This window comes from Eubalaena glacialis, chromosome 8 (assembly GCF_028564815.1).
Source record: "Eubalaena glacialis isolate mEubGla1 chromosome 8, mEubGla1.1.hap2.+ XY, whole genome shotgun sequence".
NCBI classification, from domain to species: domain Eukaryota; kingdom Metazoa; phylum Chordata; class Mammalia; order Artiodactyla; family Balaenidae; genus Eubalaena; species Eubalaena glacialis.
This window is the reverse complement of record NC_083723.1, coordinates 62,881,024-62,905,352: the sequence shown is the minus strand read 5'-3', so window position 1 is coordinate 62,905,352 and position 24,329 is coordinate 62,881,024. Positions and strand designations below refer to the sequence as shown.

The window sequence follows — 24,329 nt, the reverse complement described above, 5'->3', positions numbered from 1 at the left end:
GGAGACCTATTACTTTTGAAAATAGTTACTGTACATTAAATGTTTACACAGTAATAAATATTAATGATTAATTTCATTGATATTAATAACCATATCATTGATTTAATGGTTTGCGAGGCATTAAATCTCCTTATTTGTTCAGAAAAGCTACTATACAGACTGTATTTTTAATCATATGTAATACATTGATAGATTTAATAATACTGTAACGTTATTTACTGGGCTTTAAACTTCCTGAATTGAAGCAATATATGGGGCTTCCCTGGTGGCGCAGTGGTTGAGAATCTGCCTGCCAATGCAGGGGAAACGGGTTTGAGTCCTGGTCTGGGAAGATCCCACATGCCGCAGAGCGACTAGGCCCGTGAGCCACAATTGCTGAGCCTGCGGGTCTGGAGCCTGTGCTCCACAACAAGAGAGGCCGTGATAGTGAGAGGCCCGCGCACCGCGATGAAGAGTGGCCCCCACTTGCCGCAACTAGAGAAAGCCCTCGCACAGAAATGAAGACCCAACACAGCCATAAATAAATAAATAAATAAATAAATAAAATTAAAAAAAAAAAAGAAGCAATATATGAAACACAGCAAATGAATGAAAGCAATGAAATGATCACAATGGAATCCACTGGTCTTAACACGTACCCTCATCATCCAGAAGTAACTGGCCCTATGGAAAGATAGAATAGTCAAAAGATATTTCAGTTAAGGTGCCATCTGAGAAAAAACAGCTGGTGAAGTTGGGATATTTTACCTGAACCAGCAGTAAATATACGGTGCTATTTTTTTCAGAGGCAATATACATATTTCTGGGAACCAAAGGGTAGAATAAGTTACATCTAATGATCCACTTAAAGAAATTTTGGTTTGCAGGACTTTGGACATCCTGCTGTAGAGGTTTTAGCTTCCAAAAGATGAATGCTTCCACTAGGAGATTATGTCTAGTGATTTGGAAGCTGATGCAAACAACAGGCTGTTTTTGGTTCTTCATGCCACTAAATCAAGCAGCAAAAAAAGGAGGAGTTTCTTAGTTGGTGTGGTGATTCGTCCTGTGATCATCACAGGCAAATGGAGGTGCTGCTTCACAATGGGGGTGCCTCCTGGTACTGCCATGTCTAGTGTTATGAAGGTAGATCTACCAATCTCAAACCAACAGGGAATGCAAGGTTTGGGTCATTCCACTAGATAAAGGATCCTGAACAGCTGCAATTCTAGGTGAAGGTGAAAGGAAAACTGAATACACACTGAAAGAACTAAGTTACATATCACAGCTATACTCTTGTAACAATTACAGAAACGAGTATTGGGCTAACTTTTCTTTCTTATTCTATTATGTATATATGTTTTCATTTATATTAATCATATTCATTTTTTCTCCCTATTTGTCCTTTCTATTTTATATAGGGCATGCTGGTGGTAGATAATATCATGATACAGATTTATCTAAATTTTGACTGTAGTTGATTTAGAGAAATAAATATCATCAAGGGATGGAATTTAGTGAATATTTAGAATCTGGAGAGAAGGTGAACATATTTTCCTCTGTAAAAGGGCTAGTTCAATTTCAACAGCATGTTGCTGTTACTACTGATATTTGAAATATTAGAATGGAATCAAAGCATTATAAATATTGAGCATCCAAAAAAGGGGATGACTCACCAAGGCAAATAGCACAGACTATCTTACTTCACTCTACTCCAGCCTCCTTGGAGCATGTCTTCGTGTACATCAGAGACTGGAAGGATGAAGACCAGGTATCCCGGCTCCCTTGAAGCTTGGGTTACACATGTGGCCTAGGTAAGTAAATGCAACTGTATGCAACTTGGAAAGGATATGAACACTACTTCAGGCAACTTAAGGAATGAGATCATCCTGAGAAGAAGGCAAGTAGTCACAAATGTCTGGCTATTCTTCACCAGCTAGTGTGCAGCTTCTGGCTTTAGGGGTGCTGAATAGGGAGTGGTGAGTAAGACATGGGACCTCTGCTGGTACTCTCCCCTGGTGGGACTGGGTAATTCTCCCAGCTGTACTTTTTCTGGCCATGTGGCTTCAAAGCTTGTTTCCCTGGCTCTCTCTGGAATTCTGCACTCTGTCCATTGCCAATAATAAACTCCTTTCTGCTTTTAAACTAGCTGTTATGGAATCTCTTATTCGCAGATAAGACAACTGACCAGTATACTAGTTTTCTAATAAATTCACTTAAGTCTGTAATTACTGTTTTGGCCAAATACCAAATTATGTGTTTTCATTTATAATGTACTCAATTTCCATTATTTATAAGTGGCTTTCAATTTTTTAGCTTCATCCCCTCTTTAGCTGGAGAGTATATATTTTTCTTTTGGCTCTCTTTCAGTTGCCAGTTTCTAAATGTAATGTGCAATCGTGGTAAATGTAGTCTGTCTGAAATAAGTAGAAGAACACTGATTTAATCCAGATTTGTCTGGTCTCACCCAGTGTATTTTATCTACCACATTATATAATTTTGACCTCTGTGATTTCCTCCATTATTTTAATTACTTTAATGGAGGAAATCATCCACAAATTAGATAATATTTATTTGCTTTCTTCTATTTTCCTCCATTATTCAACATTTTAAAAATATCTCACTAGTATTCATTTTATTGTACTGTGTACAGTAAGGTTTTAAATTTATTTTTAAAAATGATTTTCTGTAGAATTACCATATGACCCAGCAATCCCACTACTGGACATATACCCTGAGAAAACCATAATTCAAAAAGAGTCGTGTACCACAATGTTCATTGCAGCTCTATTTACAATAGCCAGGACATGGAAGCAACCTAAGTGTCCATCGACAGATGAATGGATAAAGATGTGGCACATACGTACAATGGAATATTACTCAGCCATAAAAAGAAATGAAATTGAGTTACTTGTAGTGAGGTGGATGGACCTAGAGTCTGTCACACAGAGTGAAGTAAGTCAGAAAGAGAAAAACAAATACAGTATGCTAACACATATGTATGGAATCTTAAAAAAAAAAAAAGGTTCTGAAGAACCTAGGGACAGGACAGGAATAAAGACGCAGACGTAGAGAATGGACTTGAGGACACAGGGAGGGAAAAGGGTAAGCTGGGACGAAGTGAGAGAGTGGCATGGACATATACATACTACCAAATGTAAAATAGATAGCTAGTGGGAAGCAGTCGCATAGCACAGGGAGATCAGCTCGGTGCTTTGTGACCACCTAGAGGGGTGGGATATGGAGGGTGGGAGGGAGACACAAGAGGGAGGGGATATGGGGATATGTATATATGTATAGCTGATTCACTTTGTTACACAGCAGAAGCTAACGCACCATTGTAGAGCAATTATACTCCAATAAAGATGTTGAAAAAAAATAAAATTAAAAATCAGAAATTTAAAAAAAAAAAAAAAATGATTTTCTGTTGCTAAATTCTTATACATTACTAATGTCACAGTACTGTTTATTGAATAAATTTCCCTTACTCCACTGATTTGTGATACTTTCTTTGTTATATACAAAAATTTTAGAGATAAAATCTTTTTTTCAGATTATAGGTTATTACAAGATATTGAATATAATTCCCTGCGCTACACAGTAAATCTAGGAAAAAACCTTTTAATACTCCACTTTTTATATGTATCTCTGCACCAGTATAAGCACGTTTTCAACATCACTACTAGTCTCCATAACTTCTGATGCATTTGCTACTCCTGCCTTCATGAAGTTGTCCCACTTCTCAATTTCTCCGCTTTTAAAAGGAAAATGCATCATCACAAAACACACTTCGAATTAGTTCAGAGTGGTGTTCTGATTTCATCTCTCTCTTCCCACTAAGTTGGACATATAAATTTTATAATTTTATAAATTTTATTATAAGTCCAGAGGACGTATGTGGGAACACCAGTAACAGATTAAGGCACATGTCCTGTAAACAACAATATGGTCTGAGAGTTTTGATCCAAGGCTACCTAGAGAGGCAGAAATAAATTTTTGGAGAGCATTGCCTTATCTCATCAAAGTATGATCTTTAAAAAGCAGAGCCAAAGTTGAAATTCAGTCTTTTCTCAACTTCTCTCACACATTAAAAGGAGTCTATAAAATGTGTTTCCCAGCAGCGTGATTAAATTGCTGGTTTTCTCTTATTCACTTAAATCCCAGGAAGTGGCTCACTGTTAAATTATTTCAACCCTTCCCTCTTGGTTCCGAAGGCTCTCTCATTCTCACTTGGGCCATTCCCTCCTTAGCTCTCCCCAAGGTCTTGTTTCACCGTAGGCCACAGTGCCCTGAAAAGTCTAGTTCTTCTTTTGCTCTAATTGCTTTTCTCGAGAGAATACAACCCTGCAACTTCTTTCCTTTTTTATCTTAAGAGAAAATAGGCAAAGGGAAAAATATTACATAGTAAAATGAGCAGAAGAAGGTTGTGAATTCTCACAGATTGATTTTTATTCTCTGACGCCACCATTCATTTAAATGTTTCTATTTTTATTTTTTATTCCCACAACAAGAAAAATGTGATTTAATTCTAGAAATTTACAAGCCAAGATAAAATAAAAAGAAAACGTGGAAAACCCCATGGGACCAGCAGTCTTAGACTTGAGGTCGCGTCCATGGCAGCCCCGTGGCAGGGGCGACGCCCGGTCAGGGCACGACCGGGGTCTGGACCCAAACGCCGCCTCCAGCATCTGCCGCCGTCCCAGCTGGGCCTCGGCGGGCGGCGCTCCACAGAGTGGGTCCGGGGTCGGCTCTGAGCCTCAGAACTAGAGGCTGAAGCCTGGGCCCGGGACCCAGGCCCCCTGGTTCGTGGTCGCGAGGTGGAAGCCCGCCTCCTTCAGGTCGTCCTCGCGCAGCTGGCTGTAGCCCAGGCTTCCCACTGGGGGCTGGGGGCTGGTGCCCCGCTTCACACTTTGCTGTTCCCTCTTGGCGGGCCACGTGGGGAGCATGGAGGGGTCTATGGGAAGGGGGGTCTCGCGGAAATACTCATGCTTGAGGCCGTCCTTTGCGTTGACCCTCCGTCCAGCGAAGTAGGTCAGAAACTTTTTCATGAGGTCGAAGCCCTGGTCTTAAAGCAGAGCCCCGAAGCGCTTGCGAAGGTTGTTATACGAGTACTCGGTGAAGGTCGTCTACTTGACGGCGGCGGGGAGGTCTTTGTAGCGGGCAAGAGTTTCTCACTGGGGGTCCCCAGGTCCTTGAACACTTTGTTGATCTGATCGATTTCTGACTTCCCAGGGAACAGCGGCTTCTGAGTCAGAAGCTCCCCAAAGATGCAGCCCACCGACCACATGCCCACGGCCGTGGAGTACTCCTGGGGGTCAGGAAGCACTCAGGGGGCTGGCGGGTCGGCACGCCCAGGGCGGGCTAAATGTTTTTATTTTTTAAAGGTAATCATCATCTTATTCTTCAAGGAGACTCAGAAAAAAAGTTGCTGAATAGATAACATAAGCAATATCTTTAGAACTGACAGTGACGGTGTATCAGTGCTTTGCAAAATAATTGCAAGCAGTTCAAGCAGATATATCCAAGCAAGACATTCTATGGAACCCAAGATTTCCTCTAGCCAAACGAAACATTCTACCTGGTCCATAGTATTTTGACCCCTCTTGAACTGCTTTATACAACTGTTATATAAACTTGCGCTCCAAAATTCACCAGCAGCTGACAGAGGAAACCAGTATACACACAACACACACACGTACACAGACACATATTAAATAAGAATCATGCTTCATTTCTTTCTACTAGTTGCCCAGGTATATGGATCTAACTCCTGTTTCCAATTGCTATAGCTAATCTACAAACGTGATTTTAAAACTTCATATAATATCTTCCTTCCCTTCCTCTTTCACTAATTGCATTTACATATGTATATATGTATATATCATTCATTCATTTGTTAATTCATTTTGCTTTATTATTGTAAACCACCCCCAAATCCTTATTGGAAGTAGACAGATTATAACTACATTATATGAATGCTAAAAGAGACCTGAAATAAATTTCTAACACTTTTATGGTTGGCAAATGACATTAAAAGTTCACACTACTTAGCATTCTATTTATCATAGATTATCAACAATCACCAATTCCTTCGTTGTTACATTAAACTTACCTTTTGTTAGATGTTAATGTCTGGTCTAATTCGGAAGTGAACTAGGATAAAGGTAAATTAACCACAATGTTTTGTTTCAATACTTAACTACTCTTCTTTAAGTAATAGGCTATTTAAGATCTAGAGTTAATTGAAAAACTGCCATTATCAAGAGTCTGTCTTCAATTAGCAATCAGAGAGGTAGAACGCGTATTACTGTATTTGAAGACCATAGGTCTCACTGCTAGCTCCGGGCTCCAGTGGGAATTACTGGAACATGAACTCTTAACTAGTAACACTGTGCACTTCCTTAGACAGGATTCAATTTACATAGACTGTGTAACACAGTCAATGTTACAAGGCTTTTCATCTCTAATTATTTTTATCATAGTATACTAATTTCAATCTAAAGCACAGAATAAATTTGAGGTTTCCTATTTGCAGAACTTCTGAAGATAAGAGAACTGAAATACCATATTACTAGTTAATGCCTTGATTTAGTTCACATATTTTCTTCTTCTGTACTAAATAATTAAAAATAATTATTTCAGTGAACTTAAATAAAGCCCCCAGGGAACAAATTTTTATTGATCACTGTTATAGTTGAAACTGCTTTGTTCACCCAAGCAAAAACATCATGCAAATGAAATAACTGACATAAACACTGGAAAAGATGAGAGAGGAATTTCTTTTGTTAATGCTACCACTGTATACTATGAAAACATAAGAGACTCTAATAAAACATTTTTGGAATTAAAAAAAGAATTGGCAATGTGGATGGATATAAGTTAAAAAGACATAAAAATCAATAGCTTTACCCTTGTAATAAGCACCTAGACATGGAAATATTTAAAAAATTCTATTTATATTAGCAAGAAAAAAAATCACCTATAAAATATTTAGGAATAAAGACAGCCAGAAATATTCAAAATTGATATAAAAATTATAATGTATTATTTTAAAAGATGATACACAATACAAGAGCAGAAGATACAGAAAACCATAATATAGTCTTGCTGGTAGTTTATAATTATATTCAAATATAAATTATTCCAGTTAAAATCACAACATGGTTTGTCCTGTAATTAGATATAAAGACCTCAGTGTTAAAATAGCTAGAAAATCATTAAAAAGAAGTAGGAAGAAGCACACTTGCCATTCCAAATATGGGAAAATACATTATATATTCCCTAGAGAAAAATGTACATGCTATTGAACAGGAGAAGAAAAACAGATCAGTCATATAGTATAGAGAATCCAGAATTAGAATCTGAAAAATCTGAGGTATTGATAGGTCAAGTAAATGAGGAAGATAGGACCTTTCAAAATGGTGCCAGCAAAGCCAGATGTCCAGGGGAAAGAAAATTTAAAAAAGGAAGCCCTATCTTGCACATACATACACAAAATAAAGTCCAGAGAGAAATAATGTAAATTTAAAATTAAAACAACACAATATGTCTTACAAGAAAATCTAGGAGACTAAATTTGTAACCCATAACTAGGAAGGCCACCTTAACCTCAACTGAAAATGTAGAAGCTGTAAAAGAAAAAAATACATATCTGATGTTTTAAAAATTTAAACTTTGTGCTAGTCAGCAGATTCGTGAATTTGAAAAAAATTTAATGAATATTATGAAGACTTAGTTACCATAAAATAACATGAGTTACTATAAACTGGTAAGAACAAAACACATAAAAGAGAAAAAATACATATCTTTTGTTTATTATATACACAGATGCACAGAAGAGGAAACTCAGAAGTCCATATGAGAATGATAAAATGCTCAGGTTTGCTACCCAGGGAAATGAAAATTCAAATAATAATGCTATGTCACTTGATAGGCATGAGACTGGCAATAATTCAGAGCTTTTGTTTAGAGGAATGAGAGGAAAAGAGTAATCTCAAACATTGGGAATGTAAATGTTAGATGTTATCACCTTTTCAGAAAGCATCTAGAAATATCTTTTAAAATAAAATTTGACCCAGCAATACTACACCTGGGAATATGCCCTATATAAATAAAAATACCAATTCACATGGAAATATATATGAGGATATTTACTGCAGGCTGGTTCCTGGTAGTCATAAACCAGAAATAAAGTTAACCCCATCAACAGGGAACTTAAGAATTTAAAAACAATGGATTAGAACTATTCTGTATAAATTGGAAGGGTTTCTGTGAGGTTTTATTTAGCAAAAAATAGGACACAGAAAAATGTGTACAATATGATCTATTTTTAAAAAATGAGCAAAATAAGTTAGCTGTGCATTTGCATGCATATATATAATCAATATGTGCAGGTTCATATGAATATAGCTTGTTAACATAACACTTCATGGGGGAACGGGATGTGCTTGATGTGTTAATATGATTCAAGAAAGGGAATAACAATAAATTTATGTAAAATTACATGATACACTATAGATACATAATGTGATGCATAGGCACCAAAACATTAATGGTGGTTATTTCAGGGTGGTTAGATTCTAGGTGGCTTTTACTTTTTCTTTATATTTTAATATATTGTTCTCAGTTTAAAGATAATATTATTTACATAAACAGAAAAATAAGTTTGTTTCCATTGTGTACGAAGAGTAATAAAACTAATTTTTTAAAAAATAATTACATTATGTAATATTTATGAGCTAGAGGGCACACAGCAAGGAAACATGATAAGCAAATAAGAAACAAAAAGAAACTGGTTCCATTTACTGTTACTGAAATGTACTGGATTTTCAAAGCTTTGAGATGTAAATTTCAATGTAATTTTATAATATTGACAACTGCAACAAATGCTCATAAGTGATTAAACTATGATTTTTGCCACCATATCTGGGCATTAACAACTAAGTTTCAAAGATAAATTTTGATATGATTTGTGTGCTTTATCTAGACTTTTAAATTAAAATAGCCATACGAGTAGAGAACAATTTTATTCTTTACAATCTTTGTACTTTCAAGACCGTAGGGGATATGGAGAAAGGCACAAGGAAATATGAGTATCAAGTGATCCTAATTTGTGAGTCAGTTTAAATATTTATGAATTTCTGATTGTATAATTAATATTTAACTCTGTTCTCTTCCTAGAATAATGTGACAACTTTATAATATTCTATTTGTGCCCAAATCACATCATTTCTGCCTTTGTATAAGTGAAAATTGCTGACACTGCACACCCCTATCAGGTAGTACTCACCTCTAACCTAGAGCGAGGTTCTAGTCTGGTGCAACACTTTCTGAACATCCGGTTTACTTCTCTCTCAAATCCAGAGAGTAAGTTGGTAAAAGCAAACCATGGGGTTGACAAACATACGATCAGTTACATGATGATTTTTCTCAATAAAAACTAGTTATCTAAGTAATTAACAATTCTATTTTTCTTCATACCTTTCTTCTTCTACACATACCTTAAAACTGTAATTCCAATAAGTGCTCAACAATCATTTTTTTTTACTGAAGTATGTTGTAGTATTAGCAATTTTTCTTTAGCATTTTTTAGAAGTCTAAAATTTTCTTTTTACCCATCTTCCCTTTTAAAAAGTTTCTGGACAAAATTTACCAGAAATTTTTTTTTTTAAATCAATGATATACCTATGGTATTAAGGTTTCTGTCCTAGATTAATGTATTTAATTTACATATAGAAGTACTATCATGCATTTGTATACTAATGAAATATTAAATGCAATGCATATAAGGAGATTACAGGTATAAGACATATCTGAAATTCTAACTTTTAAAACTGACGTTGCCAACGTGGTCATTTCTAGTAGAGACGATCCATGCAGAACAATGGATGCAGTTTCAGGGGTTTCATTTACTAGGTGTTAATGATTACACCCCCTCATCCTCTGGTAGCTGTCAAGCACTGAGCACCTCCTCAAAGTCCTCTCACAGTAGAGGGATAGGGAACAAGAATCAAGAGACAGTCTCAAGTAGTTCACATTCTACTTGACAAAATACTGCATATGAATGATATAAAACATGTTCTTACTATCAAAAGCAAATTAATCTAGCACAACTGAGGCACTTCATTTAGGCTCAAGAAGATAGAACTAGACCTTTTTCATCATTACTGTTCATTCACCCTGTACTTTTCCATCACCCATTCTCAGCAAATGTCCCTGGCAAGCAATAAATGCTCGCTATGGATTATACAGCTCTGACCATACCAACAAAATAGGACCTACTCCCAACCCCTGCCCCTACTTCCAACCTATTCTCAGCTTCACTTGTTCCTCTGGCTCCCCTGGGCTCTAGACTGTCAGCGTCATAATGAAAGTATGAGAGAGAATGAAGCTATGCAAAAGTATGTCACCAGTGTACTCTTACCAAGAAACTCCACAAATCACATTAGGGAATATTTTCTTTTCAAATTGATTTATTTCACAACACTCTGCTTTGGTTGTTCAAATGCAAACAGTTCCAGAAATCAAATCTGCAAGTCTAAAATTAAGATGCCACAGCAGAGCATATGCATCATTCATGATGATTTCACAGTGTTTCCTAGTCTGATTTACAGTTGTCAAAATTAACATTACATGACATGATCCACTATGTGTTTCACTCAACACTGCATCATCCAAATCATGACAAATTCAATTAAAACTAGCTTCGATTCACTTCAACCCTTCCATTGATTTCTTTTAGCTCTTTATTACCCCTTCCTTTCTTTCTGCCAAGATATAGACTTTATATGATTCTAATTATGACATCCCTTTAGTAACAATTTCTTCACAATTTCCAACACAATCCTCATTTTCATATTTTAATTATTTAATTGCAGATTTGTTTTACCTTACTTTTCTTTCCTTGATTTACCTGTATTGTGTAGAAAACCCCACATTGTTCTGAACTAAGTCACAGAATTCTGTCTCTATGGAAGGGTTGCTGTAGACATTAACCCCTGACATTTAACGATACAAATATATAAATGAAGTCTCTTTACATCTAGCTTTATGTTGAATGTACTGTCTTATAAGCTAGGAAACAATTAAGGAAGAAATAGTTAAGAAATGTTAAGTCAATAAATGATTTTTCAATGGAAATCTGTGATGCAGTAATTCTTCAGGGAAATCTCTGATTTATTTGAATATCAAAATAGTCAATGACATTAGCTATCACAGATTTATACAACATTTGTTGAATATCACAAGTCATGTAAAGATTATCTTTAAATATCCTTTATAGTATAACTATCCATAATAGTATAACTTTTACAAAAAATAGTTTTATTTTATGCTTAGTAGGATGTAGCTAAAGATAATATCTTAGTAATGATATTTTGGATCCTTCTAGAATTTAAAATAGTTCTTCTGTATTGTGTGAGTGGAACCCAAGATTCTGTGAGCTTAGCAGAAAAACATATTCATAGTAAAATGTGTATATTTACAAAGTAAATATTACCATATTAATATTGGCCTTATCCTATCATATTAAAGATACAAAGATGTAAAAAAGGTGTTTATTTTACTTTGCAAAATCATTAGACATCGATTTCTTTCCTCTTATGTAATGCAGCTCTGCCCTTTTGAAAGGGATTTCATGAACCTAAGAAGGAAAGGGCTGTGTTCTTTTCTTTTTTTGTTTTCAATGATCTTTACCATCTAATTATTTTAAAGCCATACTTTACTATTAATAAAAATTCACATTTTGCTCAGCCACGTCAATTTACACAGCAATTTTACACATGTAGTTTTTTTTATATCCTCACAAAAATCCTAACACATATATAATGCAAGAATGTTATCCCCATTTTGGAATTAAAAAATAAATGGTAGGATTCTGACTTAAATCCAGACAGTCTAAGTTTGACGCTGGTGTTCTGTCAATTACATCAGTTGCATAAAATGATTCCTTTTTTTTCCATGAAACTATTCCTTGTCTAATACGAGTTAAGTTTCTAAGCACCTAGCAGATGGGGACACTACATCCTCTTCTCAAACTAACCAAAAGAGAAAGGTGCTACCTTTAAAAGGGCCACCAAAGACTCATCTATCTTCTCTCTCTTATTAGTCTGTCTGAACACCTAACATTGTTCCCCTCATTATTCCTTTCTAATAACAAAGTGAAGAGCCATGTATTAGTATGAATACATTATATGAGTTTGTTAGGTTAAATAACCAGTAACCATAGAGGAACAATATAAAAGCCAGATGGAATTTAGACTGAGTAGTGAAAGTCTCCAAAATGCCATTGCATGGGTACTGCTAAGAAAGGCTTTAGATAGTATATCTACTTAACTACAGAAGAGAATAAAGGCACAAATAAAAAATAGAGTCAAAGGGACTTCCACAGAGGGAGACACTTCGGCTCAAAGAAAAAGTAATTCATAATTTTACACCTGTTCAAACTTCACAGTTCCTTGCACCTCCCTAAAATACTGACAGATTCTTGGAACGTCTAAGTTAGAAGGTAGAGATAATCAAGGTCAGTGCTATAAAAACTTATTTTTCAAATAAAGGACTAAACATATAATAGGGACTTATTAAATATTTGCTGAATAAATAAATAGATGCAGATGATGAACAGCCTTTGGAAGAGAGGACAGGTGAGTCCTCAGACCATCGGCCAACTCACTGCTCTTCCCACCCAGGGTGAGGCTAAGTCAGGCTAAGAGCCTATGGAGCAAAACTGAAGGAGGCACTGGCAGTTCCCTGGGAGTGAGTGAACCCTTAAGTTTTGTGCCTTGGGAGCCTCTCTTGCCTCCTGCTAGTTGGGCCCTATTCCCATCCCCCCACTAATCTACTATGCCTTGATTAGGAGTCCTTCTTCCTTATTCATAATCTAGAAGAAAAAGGCTAAGCCACACCCCTTCGCAGACTTGGGCAGACTTGGTGGTGGGGAGTGAGTAGAATGAAGCAATTATTAAAAAGAAACCTCTTTGACATCCCTTTCTTTTCTTTTTTGAAAGGGTAAAGCCTGGGAAGTGTAGAGTTTGGCTAGCACACATAATTATAAGGCTCAAAAGTGATATACGTGGACATGTCTAACAAAGAGTAGAAGAAAACCTTAGTTATCATCATCATGAAAATTTATCCACAGGGACAGTCAGGGATCAGCTTCAGTGCTTTGGCATCATCCCACAGCAGGCTTGGCTATGATCTATTATGTAAGTGGACCCCAAATAAAATGGCCAGTTTAAAGTCTATATATTATTTGAGGACCATGAAGTAGCTGACCACCAAAATAGGAAAGGCAACTTCTTTTCTTTCTCTTTCAACTACTTGCCAGTGTTCCATTTTAGCTAACCCAACTATCCTAGCGTTTTGTCATTTATTGGTCACAGTTGTGGAAATTAGAGGCTCATAGCAAGCAGAGATCAAAGATACAGTCAAACTTTTCAACAGAAATTGCCAAGATTAAATTTCCTCCTAAATTGATTCTGTATTGTCTGTTTGACCTCAATATTCCCAGCACTGATACCTTGATCCAGGTATTCCTCACCCCATTCTTAGATTATAAACATGACCTAAGCCCTGGCTGCCCATACTCTAAAATCTGGGCCCTCCAATTCATTCTGCATGCCATTCCTGTTTGTGAACATAATTCTGTCCCTGCTGACTGGAAAAACCTTCAAATTTCTTTGCTTTACTATCTTCGCTGTCCTCTACAAATAACCTGCTCATTCTCAATTCTGAGATTTTTAAAAAAATTATGTTTGACTTGGAATGCTCACTTTTCCCATTACACCACACGTAGGTAAATACAATCCATTTTGGGGAACTTGGTCAAATTCTGTTGCCTTATCAAATTATTCTAGTCAATACAGATGCAGCTTTCTCTTGAAAACTTTAGTCATTTTATCTTAGATTTATCTTTCCATCAAGTATTGTTACCAACTAGGAACTATATATTATACAACTCATAAAGGACAAAAATTTTCTGGGTCTACATGGAGTTAGAGTAATTTAAAGTAATTTTACTTATTTTTTTCACTTTTTTTTCCTCCTTGTTTCTCATGCATAGAATTAAAGATATCAAGTGCAGGAACAATGCTTTCCACAGAGCTGAAACTACACAATGTCTACCATAATTTAATTCACCTATTTCTTTTTAAATTTTACTATACAGGATCCCTGATAGACATGAACCTGCCAGAGAACGGCATTTTTGATAAACTTTGTGAAACCCTATATAAAATCCAAAATGTATCAGTCAAAATTGACTTTTTTAATCAAAAACATGCTTTGTTTGTTCCAGCTCTCTACACTGTACATGACTGTACCAACATTCCAAGATCTTCAAAGTACAATGGCTTCTTGTATTAAGCACAGCACAGTTATTTTGTTCATTTACAATTCAACTGCTATCCTGGTAAATACTACCCAAACAAATTTTCCATGATCACATTCTTTTAAAATGTAGTATCAATAACCACATATCTATACTAAATAGAGAAAAAAATATCTGTCAAAAAAACTTTGGGGAAAAAAACTGGATAATCGACTTATAATAAAATGATACAAAATTAGAACAATAAAGAACACAGCAAGGTGAAAGTGTGAGAAGAGGCCTAAAATAATGCCCAATATACAAGCAACAATTTTAAGGAAGAAATAAAACAAAACACATGAAGTTACTAACACAATGTATTAGTAGATTCTAAGAGTGAGCATATTCTTAATTAGGTTATACAAATAATGCATTAATGATTTATTAAAATCCTTATCCCACGTAGATTTTTTTTCCTTTTGAAAGTATTTCCTCCCATTGAAATTCTTCTTGTTATGTTCCAGTCAGACAGAGATTCAGTACTACCCATATAAAGCTGGTAGAATTCCAGCAAATAAAAGAGAACAATGGATGAGATCAAAATTGCTGCCAAGGAGATGCAAGGTCACTGCCCAGTCAGTGGCCAGGCTGCTTAAGGAAGTGTCCGCTCAAGGAAGTTTCTCAAGGAAACATGCTCTCACACCAGCTCAAGGAAAAAAGCTAAACTTAGAACAGTCAAATGGGAGATATTAATAAAGCTCTGAGGAAAAAATGAGGCAGTTGGAATGGACTTTAAAGTTTAGGTGAAGGAACATTAGGCATTGATATCTACACTGTGGCTTAAGATTAGCCCCGGCCCTAAATGCTTTCTTGTAAGTTAAACATATTTTAAAAGCTACCTAAGAACTTCCTTTTATTTGTCCCATGATAGGATCATCACTTAAACCAAAAATACTCCTGGGAGGCAAAAGAGACAGATGTAGGAGAGGTGAAGATATCCTAGGCATGATGGGACAGTGGTACCTTAGGATGTGGGAAGTGACTCTGAGGGTCACACTGATATTTTTGAATCTGATATAAGTTTATAGGTGGATATTGACAATATTAGCCTTTTAGTTTGCTGTCATCAACACCAATTAATTGACAGTTATGACTAAGTAGCTTAGTGGCTTCAAGATGTAAAAACAGAAATAATACCCTTACAGTATAACTAAAAATGCTAATAAATGGACTAAAGATTAAGCTAAATAAGCTAATGCTCAGAAACTATGGGAATACGTTTACAATATTAGGAATGGTACATTTTCTATGTTCTATAGAAAATATACTTTATCTAATTATGCAACAGCAATTGTTTGGTGTTAACCAGGCACAATAATATTGAAATATATTCTAAGTGATGTCACCTGAATGGTCTAATATCTATATTCTACATTCTATATATTCTATATTCTCTTAGTTGAATATGACTTATCTCTCTCGAGTTATTTACATATTTTGGTTACTTTCTTCAGAATCTACAGAAATTTCCATTTTCCCATTGGTCTTACTTGACTCCATATTATTCACTAAAAGGCTCAAGTTCCGAGACCAAACACTCTCTTAAATTTTAATCCTTTGACAAACATTTATTGGAGGCTAGGCACTGTCTTAGTTGAATGGGGGTAAATAAAGACTAAGTTAATAAGTAAACCAGCAATGACACAGTAGTAGTTCTCTGGCTCTAACATTGTACTCTAGTATATGTCAAGGTTAGCAGAAAACAAATTACAAACTCACATGGGTTAATTCAGAAGAGTTTAATAAAAGGATTATTAACAACAGCAACAGCAAGGGCAGTGTTATATCGCCAAGGGATGGTGAAGAACTCTGGGGCTAGCAACTATGGGAAATTTATCATCCCAAGGTGACAAAGGGACCAAGAAAAGGATTTTAGCAGCACTGAGCTAGATGCAGAGCAGTAGGAGAGGGCTGCTGGGCAGGGGCTGAAGCCTTTTGTTAGAGGAACTCGGGCACTGCTGACCCCGGAAGACAGAATGAATACCCCAACACCCCTCTCTTCCCACCTTCTGATAGACTGCTGCTGCCTCCCGTGGGTAGAGCCCAACCAGGAAGAAGAGAATTGGGAAGGCTTATTAACGTGCTGCTCACAGATCAGCCTCCAGGCACATAAGCAGGATCTGGAAGGTCTGCGAGTGACTCTCTAAGGGTAAATATAATATATGCCCAGTTAGTTCTACATTTGGAGAAAAGTAAAGGTTTTCTGGTTAGCCATATATTATCTAGAAAAGAATGTGGACATACTGACTACTTCTTTAGTCAGATGTGGCCAGAAAGCAGCTGAGGCAAGCTCCTGAGAAATGCTGGTGAGTATCTGGCAGGCAAATCGACACCGGGGATACTACAGAAAGTTTTTAATCTAAAAGCCTGCTATTTATGCATGAGAAGTAGTAATTTTATAAATGGATTCTGAATAACCTAAAACTAGTCAATATTACTTTAAGAAGTGGGCAATTTACTCCCTTCTTTTTGGTAACGTCAGGATAAGATTTGCAGTTTCACTGATTCACAGTCGTATCCTGGGAATGGGCCCTCAGGAACCATGTAGCACATCAACTGAGGAAAAATCTTGCAGTTACTTTCAAGACCAGGAGAGCTGTCCTATTCTACAGGCACTGCATATACATTCATTTCCATGTTTCACAATGAACTGAAAATTAACTTTCTGCCAAGAAAAATATATATGACTTTTTATATATGTGACAATTTTAGGTATGGTTTTGGTTCAAGGTTCATTGGAATCACAAAACTTGGAAGGCCTTTGGAGAATTTTTAAGATCCCTCCTTCTTTCGCTCATCACTGCCCATTGCCACACACACATACGGTTTATGGGTGAAAAAAAACTGAGTCCCAGAAAGTTTAAATGACTTGTTCAATTTTGTGGAGCCATGAGTGCACAGGTTTCCCTACTCTTACTGAGTACTTATTTCTCATAATTATCCATTACTTAAATTCCCCTCTTGTTGACTGAGCGAAGTTTTCAGACTGTTGTAAAGCCAGTGGCTTTATATTGAACTTTTATATGACCATTCTAGAGAGCAAGCCTAAAAGAGAAGGATGGAGTAGTTAACAACAAGTATCCTAGAGTAAAATAGAATCAGGCATAAAGAGAGAGACTGTGTTGAGAAGAAATACAATTTCCTATTCAACAGATTTAAGTTTGAAGTTTAGAGGGTATGTCAAAAAACATGAGTTTAGGAAAAAAAATCAGAAAGTCACCTGAGCATGATTCATTACTAGTTGAAATGCTAAGGTTGAATTTATATAGAGACTAAAAAAAGAAAAAGAAAATTGATAACAAAATGAGAGAAAAGTACTCCCATTTGTCAGTATTTCTAGGAGTTACTAGATTATTTTCCTCTTCATGTATTTCCCAGTTTTTTAAAAAGATGATTTATTTTAGAGCAGTTTTAGTTTTACAACAAAATTGAGAGAAAGGCACAGAGATTTTCCATATACTCCCTGCTCTCACACACGCACAGCCTCTCCCATTACCAACATTACTCACTAGAAAGGTACATTTTTTACCAAGGATGAACCTACTTTGACACATCATAATCACTCAAAGTCCATAGTTTACATTACGGTTCACTCCTGGGGTTGTGCATTCTGAGTTTGAATGAAAGTACAATGGCATATATCCATCATTATAATATCATACACAGTACTTTCACTGCCCTAAAAACCTTCCCTATTCATCTCTTCCTCCCATCTAATCCCTGGCAACACTGATCTTTTTATTGTCTCCATAGTTTTGCCTTTTCCACAGAATGTCACATATGTAGTTGGAATCACACAGTATGTAGCCTTTTCAGATTGGCTTCTTTCACTTTCTAATATGCATTTAAGCTTCCTCCATGTGTTTTCATGGCTTGATAGCTTATTTCTTTTTAGCACTGAATAATATTTCATTGTCTGAATGTAAACACAGTTTCTTTATCCATTCACCTGCTGAAGGACATCTTGGTTGCTGGAGGCTGAGTTAATTTTTGTGAAGGGTGTAAGGTCTATGTCTAGATTCTTTTTTTTTGCACGTGGATATTCAGTTGTTCCAGCACCATTTGTTGAAGAGACTATCATTGCTCCATTGTATTGCTTTTGCTTCTTTGTCAAAGATGAGCTGACTATATTCATGGACCCAGTTATTTTTTATCCTTACGTATTTGTGCCTAAAATGTCTGATTTATGGAGTTATCTGGAAGCTGGATAAAGCTACTTTTTTTTGGTCTTACCCAACAGAAATCTGTTTTAAATTCTAATTCTTATTCCCTCAGGAATTTACTGGGCTGAATTTTCCACACTTTTTGGCAATGCTTCCATTAGATTTATAATTACAACTAATGCCTTTGTCAGACAATACAACAAAACAATGGGTGTTCAAAAGGAAGGTATTTTCAAAAGTAGGCTCTACTTCCACTAAATACTTCTTATATTACATATAGCAGATTTCATAGTTCTTCCTGAAACATGTGCCCTTGAAATGCATATTCAGGTCTTTATTTCAGGAATTGGTTAGCTGGGACAGCTAAAAGCTTTACAGATGTGAGGGTGGCTTACAGCAAAGCCTTAGATCTTACAGGCCTTAAAGCTATGCTTGCTGCAATCTAGAAATGTCTGCCTCCTATATCCCCTTCTTCTCCACTTCACTTTTGACAACTTAACTCAGCCAAGAGATGAGGGGAGGTATGTTCTGTTCCTCCAGCTATACTTCCCCTGTGGTTCTAGGGTGAGGAACTGGATCCTAAGGGACCTTCCCCATCGCCTCTGTGGATGGTCCACGCCCACCTCCCAAGACTGAGATATTCCAAGGAAAAGATTCTTGAATGGATCTTCCTGGATTGGATCCTAATTACTTTAAAGGAATCTCCCCACCTCAAGTCCTAGATTCCTCCGTCCTTTAGATCTGGATTTTTCATGTGGATACTTTCTTTCTTTCCTTCTTTCTTTTTTTTTTTTTTTTTACTGTAAATAGAAGTGATTATTTCCTTTATTGGTGTTTCTGGCTAATTTCAAGGCAGTGAATTAAAATAAAACTACCTTTACTCCCTTATGTTTAATTAGAAGTCACATACTGCAATGGACTGAATGTTTGTGTGCCCCCAAAATTCGTATGTTGAAAACCTTAACCCTCGGTGTGATGCTATTAGGAGGTGGGACCTTTCAGAGGTAATCATGAGGGTAAAGCTCTCATGAATGGGATTAGTGCACTTATAAAGGAACCCTAGAGAGAGTTCTCTTCCCCTCTTTCTGCCATGAGAAGATACAGTGAGAAGTGAGCAGTCTGCAACCTGGAAGAGGGCCCTTACCAGACACCAGATTTGCTGATGCCTTGATCTTGGACTTCTCAGTCTCCAGAACTGTGAGAAAAAAATTTTTTCTGTTGTTTATAAGCCACCTAGTCTATGATACTCTGTTATAGCAGCCTGCATTGACTGAGATACGTATCTCATTTGGTAATAACTACATGGCATTCCACAGGTGGAAGCACCGTGATTTAAGTAGTCCTTGATTGGTTGGATTTAGATTGTTTTTCTGTAATAAATCATGCTACAATGAGAGATGTACACATATTTACACAGATATATTTTAGAAAAAATTTCCAGGAATAAAATCACTGCCAAAGGAATGTGTATTTTTAATTTTGACACATATTATAAAATTATTTTTCAGATATTTGTACCTATTTTTGCCTCCACCAAAACTGTATAAGAGCAACTCTTTCCCCAATTTCTTTAATATTAAATACTATTGTTGATAAAATAGCAAGCAAGTCTCAGACTTCTATCCATACAAGGTCTGTTTGCAGGATTGGCCTTTGGCTGGCATCTGGGAACTTACCTGGTAAACAGTTCCCTACATTGATATAAAATTTTCTCTAAATGATAAAACTGCTCTAAATGATAAAGTGGCTCTCTGTGCCTAATTTGTTTGTCTAAACAATGTGATTTATGGTGAATACTTGCTTTCCCTCTGGGAGTTTGGAATTTTTGTACATGCCAGGTTGAGGGTGCCTATGTGATCAACTGCCAATAAAAGCTTGGGGGCACTGAGTCTCTAGTGAGCTTTCCCAAGTAGACAATGCCTGGCCGTGTTGTTGCAGCTCTTTGCTGGAGGAGTTAAGCGTAGGCTGCGAAACTCCTCAGGGAGAGAACCCTGGAAGCTTGCTTCTGGTTTCCTCTCATCTTTTCTCCATGCACATTTTCCTTGGCTGATTTTGCTTTGCATCCTTTCACTGTAATAAATCTTACCTATGAATGCAACTGTATGCTGATTCCTCTGAGTCCTTTTAGTGAATCACCAAACCTGGAGGCTGTAATCCCTGATACACTATCAAACATTTTTATTTGCTAATTTGACAGGTGAAAATGAGATTTTAAATGTTTTATATTTCTTAATTATGACTGAAGATTAGCATATTTTCTCTGACCTGATCCTGTCCTTTGCTGATTTTAACAGACTTTATTTTTTAGGGCAGTTTTAAGTTCACAGCAAAATTGAGTTGAAAATATAAACAGTTCCCATATACCCTCTGCCTCGACACATGCATAGCCTCACCCATTACCATCATCCCCCAGAGTGGTACATTTGTTACAACTGATGAACCAACAATGACACATCATTATCACCCAAAGCCCATAATTTATATTATGACTCACGCTTGGTGTTGTACATTCTATGGGTTTGGACATATATCAACCGTCATAGTATTATATGGAGTAGTTTCACTGCGCTAAAAATCCTCTGTGCCCTGCCTATTCATCCTTCCCTTCCATCTAACCCCTGGCAACACAGATCTACTTATTGTCTCCATAGTTTTGCCATTTCCACAATGCCATATATTATAGTTGGAATCATGCAGTATGCAGCCTTTCAGATTGGCTTCTTTCACTTAGCAATATGCATTTAAGTTTCCTCCATGTGTTTTCTTGGCTTGATAGCTCATTTCTTTTTAAGCAATGAATAATATTCTATTGTCTGAATGTAACACAGTTTCTTTATCCATTCACCTACTGAAGGACATCTTGGTTGCCTCTAAGTTTTGGCAATTATGAATAAAGCTGTTATAGACATTCATGTGTAGATTTTTGTGTGGACGTAAGTTTTCAGCTCCTTTGGGTAAATTCTTGAAGCATGATTGCTGGATCGTATGGTAAGAGTATGTTTAGTTTTGTAAGAAACTGCCAAACTGTCTTCCGAAGTGGCTGTACCATTCTGCATTCCCACCAGCAATGTAGGAGAGTTCCTGCTGCTCTACATCTTCACCAGCTTTTGGTGTTGTCGTTATTTTGGATTTTGGCCATTCTAATAGGTGTGTAGTGGTATCATATTGTTGTTTTAATTTGCATCTACTTGATGACATATGATGTGGAGCATCTTTTCATATGCTTAATCTGCCATCTGTATATCTTCTTTGGTGAGGTATTTGTTAAGGTTTCTAGTCCAGTTTTTAATCCAGTAGTTTGTTTTCTTACTGTTGAGTTTTAAGAGTTCTTTATATGTTTTGGATGATAGCCCTTTATCAAATGTGTCTTGCAAATGTTTTCCCCAGTGTGGCTTGTCTTTTCATTCTCTTAAACTTATACTGATTTTTATATTAGATTTTGGACTTTTTCCCTAATGATGTGTAGGAGTTCTTTATGCATTAAGAAAACTAGCTCTTTGTCAATTTTACATATCACAAATATTTTTTCTTCATTTGCTACTTGGATTTTAATTAGTTAACATTTTTCCTGAGCAAAATTTTCTTTATTCAAATAAATATAATCGTATAGATGAATCTTTTCCTGTATGTTTTCTGCATTCTGTGGCCTAATAGGTCACATAAGGATACCTTCCTTATTTTGAGACTTTAACTTTCTAGCCTTTCTTCTAGTATTTAAAAAGAAAACATTTTTAAGTACTAAATGAACCTGGACTTTGTTTGGGTATACAATTGAAAAAGGGATACAATTCTTTTTTCCCCTTCCTTCTTCTTCTTCTTCTTTATGTGGCAAAGCAATTGCCCTCCAAACAAAACCAAATTGATTAAATTATATCTTTTCTCCCAACTTGGAAATGCTCCTTCACCATTGGCACCATACTGCAGGGTTTTGAGCAGCTTTTTTCTAGACCCTTTTCTGATCTGATTATTCATGTGCTAACATAAAATTATTATTTTTCAAAGAATAAAATGCATTTAATTATCTTGTGACACTAGTCTTTTCTCTCTACTTTTATTTTTCAGAATTTTCCTGGCTTTTACTTATTTTTCTCTTGTTAATTTTATAGTAACAATGTAGGGACAATTGATATATTTATTAGATGTTCTAGATAGGTACACATTTACTTTTGTACTTTCAAAGTCTGGTATTATGTGCAGAAGTTTTATAATTAGGTTTATTAACAGAATTTTTACTATTGTAAATGGGATATTTTAATTTTTTGTGTCCATAATGTTTAGCTAATTGTTGTTTGCATCTAGGAAATATATTGATTTTGAGATATTATCTTTGTGTCCATCCACCCTATTGAGGTATTTTATTGTTTATATTTTCAATTGAATATCTTGAGTTTTCTATAACATCTGGAAAAATCTTAATATTTCCACCTGTTTTCCAATTTTCATTTCTCTTTTCAACTACATTGACTAATACTTACAGATCAATGTTAACAGTGAAGATAATGTGCAGTCCTGTCTCATTTTTGACTATAAAGGAAATGCTGCTAATGTTTCAGAACTGGGTACTAACCTGGTCTTTGGTTTGGTGTCTCTTTGTCTCTCTTTATAAAATTGTTCTATATCAGGTCTTCCATGAGGACATTATTTCAGCCTCCTCTACCAGAATATTGGCCCTGTGCAATTTCAATCTGTGGATTAAAGTCTTCCAACTTCGGGAAAGTCTTCTATTATATTTTGGGGGTTTTGTTTTATCTTGTTTTTTCTTTTTTCTGTTCTTTTTCTGGTCCTATCTTTAGGAATCCCAGAATTTTATATAGTGATCTGCTTTCCAGACCCATCATCTTTTTAAAAAATTGGAGTTGATGTTCTTAAACTCTTCTCCATCTCACTGACTCCTCTTACCACCGAATATTTTCCAATTACTGTTGCATGTAATGTGAATTTATTTACTTGTTTTATAATTCTCTTCCTTGTCTTTTCTGAGCTCTGTCAAATCACTTTTAAAATTCTATTTTCTTGACTCTTCTTTGAATACTAAAATTACTTCTGGTTTTGATTCAGAAGACCATATTCTCTTTAATATGTTTGGTTTCTTGAAGAGCTGTCTGTTGAAACTTTCAAAACAACTCTTCACCTGGGGTAAGACTCTATTCAAGCCTAGCTGAAAATCACTGGTTCACAGGGAAGCCCCCTGTGTCATGGTGTGTGTAATGATTTAGAATTCTCTTCCACTGGTCATCAAAACTTTAATCCCCCAGCCCATCAAACTAATAGTCTTTTCTTGGCAATAATGGCATAGTGAGTTTCCCTCAGTCCTGTCTATTATGCCATTCTGCTTTCAAACAGAACACAAGGAGGCTTCAGCAGCCCTTTCACTAACACAGACCATACCATCATAAAACATGCCATTAACCTGGCCCCTCAGAAGTTTCAGGCTACTCTTAGAGATTTTGAGTGCTCACGAAAGCTATAAAGACATAATGCCCCTTTAACTTTCCTCCCTCAATTAGATCTATTTAATTTATAGATTGAAAATTAATCTATAATCTTCTCTATCAATTGTGGTTTGGGACTGTGATTGTTTCCTATTGTCATAAAAGATGGACTTTCATTCATGTTTTTCATTCTTACTGATTTCAGTCTGTTTGAAAGCAGAAAGCATGGGAAATCTATCATCTTTAGCTTTGAAGTTCTAGCAGCAATTCTACTAAAATTGTTTTTATTTGCCCTATGAACTGCTTCCCCAAGATTCTTAGGTTTATTCAGATAAATTCATTTAGTTACTGTAATAGGACTGTTTTAGCCTTACTAAATGACTTTTTTATCCT

At 36.0% G+C, this 24,329-nt stretch overlaps 1 protein-coding gene and 1 pseudogene across 1 annotated transcript in view; both read right to left on the bottom strand.

Moving 5' to 3' along the window:
- The window catches only part of THSD7A (thrombospondin type 1 domain containing 7A), a 743,356-nt gene that overhangs the window by 249,066 nt on the left and 469,961 nt on the right, over nucleotides 1–24,329 (bottom strand). The window lies entirely within an intron of this gene.
- On the bottom strand, nucleotides 4,707–10,913 carry LOC133097021 (cyclin-dependent kinase 11B-like; annotated as a pseudogene).